Genomic DNA, 8,402 nt, shown 5'->3' with positions numbered 1-8,402 from the left:
CCATCAGCAAGTTGGAGGCATATCCGGGTTGGTTTGACTTCTCCAGTCAACCCAAGCTTTCTGATAGTGGATGCAGGTATTAGATTGATGCTTGCTCCAAGATCACACAGGGCTGTCTTGGTGCAAGCACCTTCTAATGTGCATGGTATCATAAAGCTTCCTGGATCTTGAAGCTTTTCTGGTAAGCTTTTTAAAATGACTGCACTGTATTCTTCAGTGAGAAACACTTTTTCAGTTTCTCTCCAATCCTTCTTATGACTTAAGATTTCTTTCATGAACTTAGCATAAGAAGGTATTTGCTCAAGTGCCTCTGCAAACGGAATCTTTATTTCAAGAGTCCTTAGATAGTCTGCAAAGCGGGCAAATTGCTTATCCTGTTCCGCTTGGCGGAGTTTTTGAGGATAAGGCATCTTGGCTTTATATTCCTCAACCTTAGATGCTGCAGGTTTATTCCTTACAGAAGTGGTTGAAGAAGCCTTGTTAGAGGGATTACTGTCAGCACTCTCAAGTGTCTGATCCTCCTTTGGCGTCTGAACGCCAGGATTGGGTGGAAAATGGGCGTTTAACGCCAACTTTTCCCCCTTTTCTAGCGTTTGAACGCCGGAACTGGGCAGGGAATGGGCGTTTAACGCCAGCTTTCCCCCTTTTTCTGGCGTTTGAACGCCAAAAGTGTTCCTCTCTGGGCTCTTACTGTCCTCAGAGGGATTTTGAACAGTGGTTTGGTTATCCTCTGTCAATTGTTCCTTAATTGGCTTTTTGCTCTTTTGAGCAGTGTTATTCAGTGTCTTCCCACTCCTCAGTTGAACTGCTTGGCATTCCTCTGTTATTTGTTTAGATATTTGCTGTTTAGCTTGATTCAACTGCAGTTCCATGTTCTTGTTAGCAACTTTAGTTTCATGGAGCATCTCTTTAAATTCTGCTAACTGTTCTGTCATCAGGAGCAATTGTTGATTAAGCTCAATCATCTGTTCTTGAGGATTAGGATCAGTGGCTAGTGCCATGACTTCCTCTTTTGGAGAGAACTCATTGCTAGAGTACAAATATTGGTTTCTAGCAACAGTGTCTATAAGCTCTTGAGCTTCTTCAATTGTCTTCCTCATGTGGATAGATCCACCAGCTGAGTGGTCTAAAGACATCTGAGCTTTTTCTGTAAGCCCATAGTAGAAGATGTCTAACTGTACCCACTCTGAAAACATTTCAGAGGGGCATTTTCTTAGCATACCTCTATACCTCTCCCAGGCATTATAAAGGGATTCATTATCCTCTTGTTTAAAGCTTTGGATGTCCAGCCTTAGCTGTGTCATCCTCTTTGGAGGGTAAAAGTGATTCAGGAATTTGTCTGATAACTGTTTCCATGTCTTTATGCTTGCTGTAGGTTGGTTATTCAACCACCTTTTAGCTTGATCTTTTACAGCAAATGGAAACAGTAATAGTCTGTAGACATCCTGATCTACCTCTTTATCATGTACTGTGTCAGCAATTTGTAAGAATTGTGCCAGAAACTCAGTAGGTTCTTCCTGTGGAAGACCGGAATACTGGCAATTTTGCTGCACTATGATAATGAGTTGAGGATTTAGCTCAAAGCTGCTTGCTTTGATGGGAGGTGTACAGATGCTACTCCCATATGCAGCTGTAATGGGGTTAGCATATGACCCCAGAGTCCTTCTGGACTGATCAAATCCACTTAGGTCCATAATGGATAAAGGGAAATGATATGGATTGCAAATAGATAAAATATTTTGTTTTCTTTTTTTTTTTTTTGAATTAAACAAAAAAAATAAAATAAAATAAAAGGAAATTAAGATAAAAATTCGAAAATCAAAAAGAAAATAAGATCAAAGCAAATTGAGAACTGAATCAATTAGTTAATTAAAAAGATTTTGAAAAGAGCAATTAAAAAGATATGATTGAAAAATTTTTATGAAAAAGATTTGATTTTTGAAAAGAGGAAAGAGAAAAACAACAAAATGACACCAAACTTAAAACTTTTAGAAAATCAAACACTAATTTTCGAAAATTTTTAAGGGAAAAACACAAAGAGGACACCAAACTTAGAATTTTTATAGATCAAAAAGAGACTAAGGACATGCAAAATCGAAAAACTAAAAGAAAAGTAAAAGCATGCAATTGACACCAAACTTAAAATATGAAACTAGACTCAACTAAAAGACTCTAAACCAACAAAAACAAAACAGTCCTAATCTAAGCAACAAGATAAGCCGTCAGTTGTCCAAACTCGAACAATCCCCGGCAACGGCGCCAAAAACTTGGTGCACGAAATTGCAATCACCCTTTGCAATCCCGCACAACCACTACAAGAAAAATACCCATTCAGCCACACTTTTTTTAAACTACATTTAAAAAGTGTAGCCTATTCTTAGAATAGGCTACGCTTTTTCGCATGATGCCCTTTTATAAGAGAAAAGGAAACACTATTAAGGCATCACTTCAAAAGCGTCTCCTTAGATAGTTTAAATATCACTTATAAAGCGTAGCCAAATCTAAAAAGCTATGAGTACATTTTTTAGATCAAAGGGAACGCTTTTAAAAAGTAACCCATTTGTTAAGTTTTGGGTGCGCTTCATAAGTGTCTCCTAATATTAAAATACCAAATAAACACTTAAGTGAAATTTTGTTTGCCCTGTATCACCTTCACTCCCTCACTCACGCAATACACACCCTCCTCCTCACTCAACACACACGAAGAAATCAGAAAGCTAAGGGGGAGAACGGGAAGAAGAAGAGAGGAGAGGGAAGGAAGGAGAGAACGACGGCGGCTAACTGGCTAGGGATCTGCCGTCGTCGTCGTCGAATGCCAGTGAGAGAGAGAGAGCTCGAGGAAGAGAAAACGCAATGGAGGAGAGAAGAAAGGGGTGCTCCGTCGCCGCTGAAGCTCCACCGCCGCTGCTAGGGCTTGTTGCCGTCGCCGTTCTGCCACCGCCAGGCTGATGTACCGCCGCCGAGGATCTCGAATGGGATGTCTCACCATCTCGTCGCTGAGTTGCTGCACCGTCTCCAAGCCGTTGCGTCGCCGCTCATCTCTTCTTCACCGTCGCCGCTCATCACCATGGTCGTATCCTCTGTCACCAGGTAAGCATTCTCTGTTCTGTATCCTCTCTTTCTCTGATTTAGGCAATTAGGGTTCTTAATCCTCATTGTCAAGAACAAAACACACGGCTCAAGTTGATGCAGCTGGGCTCAATATTCCTTTTGAAGAAGGCCCCCAGTGTTAGGTTAGCCACTCAGGTCCAATTTCTGTGGGGAAGGCTGTTTAATTTCATTGCCTACTTCATAATATTTTCAGCCCTCAGTTATAATCTTTCTTTTATTCTCTTTTACGTACATCTGTTTTGATTAATTAGTTGACACTTGAAGTCCATTTTACTGTGCAGGTAATGGAAGATCTCTGTGAGCGCTATTTTGACCCTAATTATTTGAACTTCTTTCACATGATAAGGTAAGGTGAGATGTTTAACGGCACTTTTATATGCTCTACTGATCACCCTGTACCACCATAGTAAAATTGCCAATTGAAGAAAATTTGTTCTATACTCTGCAATTAGGGTTAAATTTAATTAGGATTCTATATCACAATTTCATATTTAATTAGGGTTTTTCTATGTCTGGTTCAATTTCTGCCGTGCTGTCTGTGTTAGAAGCTTTTCCGTGCAGAATCGCAGTTGATCATTGCTTGTTATTATTAGTGTTGAATTCTAATTTTGTTCTTTATTCAATTTGTGATGAATTGACTTTGGTTTTGTGAGAAGGTGTACTGCGGTTTAGGGTTCTGATTTAATGATTTTTAATTTGGGGGTTTTAGCTTCTGAATGCGTATTGTTTCTAATTTTTAGGGTTATAGGTTTTAGCTTCTGAATGCGTATTATCTTATGAATCTACTCTGAATTCTGTTTGAGTGAACATTTTTATTTTACTGTATGAATAGTACATGATAGGAGTTAAAGTTATTTTGCTGTGGTATTGTCTTTCTAATTTTTTGAGTTTATGTTGCTTGCTTCATTAGAATTTGCTTTCTGATTTTGCATCTTGCTTGTTAAGTTCGTTTTAGCTTCATAGTTGTATAAGTAATCATTGTTTCATACTAGCATATAAACCTTGTACTCAATTATTTCACATCTACAATGATTCCAAGTCTCATCTATTCTCTTAATTGTAATATATTTCTGTCTTCATGCTATAAATACTCATTTTGTTAGTAATGCTTCTCACTTGAGTTGATGCTTCACTATTTTTTGAAATTCTCTGCTCTTCTAGCATCCCTTATCTCATTTGTTGAGGTAGCAGTAGGTGTAGAATTTTGACTTGTATTATGAGATGATATAGTAGTAAAATTAGGAAAAGTTAAAACAGTATGAGGAAATTGATTGTAAGTTGGAGATGGAGAATCTGCTTTGAATAATTCATGATAAGGAAATTTAGTTTCATCAAACAAAACATGCCTTGAAATCAAAATTATGTGGTAATTGATAAGGTGACATGTGATTAACAACTTTGGAAGATAATCTGTTTACAGTTTTTAAAAAATTGTAATCTAGTTTTTGTTTATGTAGTAATTGGGACAAGGTTTGAAGGCTTATGCTTATATCTTGAGCGCTATCCATTTCTATAAACACAGCCTGCAGATTCCCATAGATTTCTGATTTGCTGTCTTTCTGCTTTATGCTTTCTTCGGCACTTTTAATCATCTTTCTTCTTATCAACTACAATTAAAAATTATAATATCAAATCTCAGATTCATTAATAAGACTTGCTGCTACCGATTCCAAACTTTGGGGCCTTCTTAATTAGTAATAATAGGAGTATTTATAATATCAAATCTCAGATTCATCTTGCTTGCATTTGCATAGTCTTGGCGCTTCTGAAAATGAGGTATTCGGATGCTCTTTTGCTTCAAGAATCATCATCATTTCAAACTCCAATTGTGAAGTGAAATCTTGTCTCTTTTTCTTTCCCATACATTTATATTGTTCTGTAACCACCTGAGACTAAAACAAGAAATAATAAAGTACAATATCATTGCTTCACGCTTTTTGTTTTTCTTATATTTGGATATATAGCCTTGATAGGAGCTACATGTGTTTGTGAGAAACTGAAGGGAATATAAAGATTTTCTTCTTCATTGATTTGATTTTCTTTTTTTTTTATCCCTCCTTTGTATACTATATAGTATATACCATGAGTTGCCTATATTTTACTTGTCCCTTTTACATGGAAACATTGCATTGCAAGTAGCACCATGAATGTGTACTTTTATTTGTTATGTTGTGCTTAACGGTAATGTTTTACTTTTTACTCTCAATTTTAAAATGATTCCATTCACCTGCACAAAGCTCATGTGTATACCGTGTTTAATGGATCGCTAACTTTTAGCTGAAAAAAGTGTCACTGTCACATGCTCATTCTTGAAATGCGTGTAAGTGTAACTAGATCTTCCTTCAAGGGAGTTTTTGCACTTGCCTCTGCTTCAAATCGAACAAAATATTTACCTTGAGAACCCATTTCTGCTATTTCCTATAAAGAAATCCATAGTTTTGTTTGATTTATTAGCACTCAACCATTCCACTTTTTTTAATGTTTATAGTTTATGACTTCAAATCAATATACCATTATGCAGATATAGAAAAACTTTAAGGGACGATGAACAAATATTTTAACAGGGTCGCTATTCTATAGCATCTGCAGTTCTGCTCTTAAAGGTGAGTGATTTAAGAGTCAAATTTTATTACTTCATTTTCTGTTTCAACTGGAACTGATGTCACCGACTGATTCTTTTTCTTTTTCTTGATATATATGTTTGTTTTTTTTTATTGTGTTAGAGGTGGATGCTTGATCCTTTACACTTGTGAGTTGCGTTACTCATTAGTGAAAGTAGCTTTTTGATGTTTCTCGATTAATTTGCATTCTAATATGGTATCAAAGCAAGTGTTGCTGTTTTTAATTGAAGGAAGGTGCTGCTGGTGCTCTTAACTTGAACTATTTCTAATGATTAAGTGTGGTCATGTCTCAGGTGGCATTATTTAAGTTAGGAGTTTCCTTGAACTATTTCTAGCTTTGCATTTTGTTCCCATGAGAGTAGGAGTTTCCTTGAGGAATATTTGGAGTGTTTCATGAATTAGAAGTGGCAAATTTGCTTCCCAAGGAACATATTTGTTTCTCAAAGATTCCCTTGCTGAATAAATGTGTCACCATTTAAATAAAGTTAGTAGTACAAACAAAGTGAGGGTATATATGTTGTTGTTCTTGCAGGTGATAGCCGTAGCAGTAGCAATTGGTGTTGAAATACATGCAATTTTTCATCTTTCTTGCGACTTCCTTCGCCTCCTTCGTGCAAGCCCTCAAAAGTACAAGCCACACCTTGGTTCAGCAGAAACAGGATTAAGCTTCCTAAACCACTCAACAGTCTAACTGGCTTCAATGCATTTTGGTACTCACATCATCTCTTTGTCATTGTCTATGCCTCGTTGATTGTTCATGGAATCAAACTTTTCTTTACCAAAGAGTGGTACGAGAAAACGGTTAGTAACTTCAATTACTTTTCCTTTGTATAAATTGCACTGACACTTTCCTGAGGTTAAAGTTATATACAACACTATTTTTTTTAATGTTTGCATTGACTTTGTTAGTGTTGTGTTTATAAAAGAAATTAATACCACAGCTTACAATCTATAGAAATATTAAGTATTATATAACTTTAAATTGCACTAGAAATTCACTAAAAGCCATCGCAATTTACCCTTTTCCTATTTAGAATAAATGATCATTTTTAATCATAAAAGATCTAAGTGCTGACAATTTTATGCAGTGTGGACAAACCTTACCTGAATTGCTTTGAAAGTTGTTTTATTTACTGCTCTTACTCTGATGGAAAGTAACTTTGAAATTCTGCTTCTTTATTTTGTGACGTCAATGTCAATAAGTTGCCACTGGTCATGTCTAGTTTGTATCAATCAGATGCATCTTGATCTGGTTTTCTGCAATTATCGCCTAAATTTTAATTAATTAGATTGATTCATTCTATTTGAATGTTCTCGTGGATGATAGTATCCTTAAATCATCCTTTTACTAGTTGGAGTTGTTAATAAATGTTGGTTTCAATGTAACCTTAGTGGCTCATGAAATGACAAGGAAAGAGATTAACTAATTTGTTAAGATTTAAGGATGGCACTTGTTTATTACTTGTCAGTTAATGATAAAAAGGTCAATGTACTGTAGAGAAAGCACTACTTATAGATGCTATTATAATGCATATCATTTTGTTGGCATAATGGTTCATACTAAAGTGACTTTGAGGATTATTTTCCTCTAATATGTTGTCTTATTGCTCATGACATGGAATATGATGAATCAGGAATGCACTATAAATTCTGGCGTGGATTGTTCTTTGGTTCCTTTTATTGTGATTTATGGACTTATCATGTATGATCATGCTATCACTTCATATTTTGATGGGTTTCTTATTGTGCAGGGGTCTGATTTAGATAGTTTATTAGAGTAGAATAATGTAACATCTTCAGCCAAAATAATTGTTGGCTCAACACCTCTGAAGCAGAATCAGAAGCATGAAGGTAGTGCAAGGATTATTAGAAGCACACTCTCAAACAAGGAAATGCGCAGAAGTCAGTCAGCTAGGCCTCAATCGGAGCAGGCAATACCAACATCTGATCTACAAAAAAAAGACAACCACTTCGTCCTGTACATGTGCAATTGATTTTGAAGAAATTTATTTTTAGAGAAATAAATTTTATTTTTAGAGAAATAATTTGTATTATTCCCAAATAGAAGATCTTATGGCTGCTAATTTATTATGGCAACCGAAATTTTGTTTTAGGATAATTTTTATTATTTAAAGAATATTGGATTGTATTATTATATATTATTTTTATTTTATAATATTTTACTAATTTAATTAAAATGATAGGATTATATATAATTATATTATTAAATATTAGGTTTTAGAAAAAAATTTTATATATATACAAAAAATAAAAAAAAAACAATGAGGGACCTAAGGCTACACTTATATACAGTAGCTATAGTATACAAAAAAAAGGGACCTAAGGCTACGCTTATAAAAAGTAGCTATGATATACAATGTGGGTACGCTTTACAAGTGATGCAGTAGCGTTGAAAAGCGTAGTCTATTCTGGAAAAATGAAAGCTGAAAAGCGTAGCCTTTGGTCCTAGACAGCATCACTTGAAAAGCGTAGCCTATTCCCAAACGCCAAAAGCGTAGCCCTTGGTGCAGAAAAGCGTAGCCTTTGAGAATAGGCAACGGCCGAATAGGAATCACCCTAAAAAGCGTAGCCGTAGCCCAAAAAGCGTAGCCGTAGCCTAATGCATCATTTTTTTTTCACTTTTGGCTACACTTTTCAAGTGTACCTGAA

At 35.7% G+C, this 8,402-nt stretch overlaps 1 long non-coding RNA gene across 2 annotated transcripts; it reads left to right on the top strand.

Moving 5' to 3' along the window:
* Positions 1 to 2,576: 2,576 nt before the first annotated feature.
* On the top strand, positions 2,577 to 7,930 carry LOC112796952 (uncharacterized). 2 transcript variants are annotated; one of them, XR_003199512.3, is made up of 5 exons: positions 2,577 to 3,090; positions 3,393 to 3,457; positions 5,633 to 5,714; positions 6,265 to 6,533; positions 7,484 to 7,930. It is a non-coding gene; the product is annotated as an uncharacterized lncRNA (long non-coding RNA). The 2 variants fall into 2 exon arrangements; XR_003199513.3 differs by having other exon boundaries at positions 3,393 to 3,462.
* The last annotated feature ends 472 nt before the right edge of the window (positions 7,931 to 8,402 follow it).

The sequence above is a fragment of the Arachis hypogaea genome, chromosome 4, assembly GCF_003086295.3.
Source record: "Arachis hypogaea cultivar Tifrunner chromosome 4, arahy.Tifrunner.gnm2.J5K5, whole genome shotgun sequence".
NCBI lineage: Eukaryota > Viridiplantae > Streptophyta > Magnoliopsida > Fabales > Fabaceae > Arachis > Arachis hypogaea.
The sequence above is the reverse complement of the archived record's forward strand: the minus strand, read 5'-3'. Positions and strand labels throughout refer to the sequence as shown.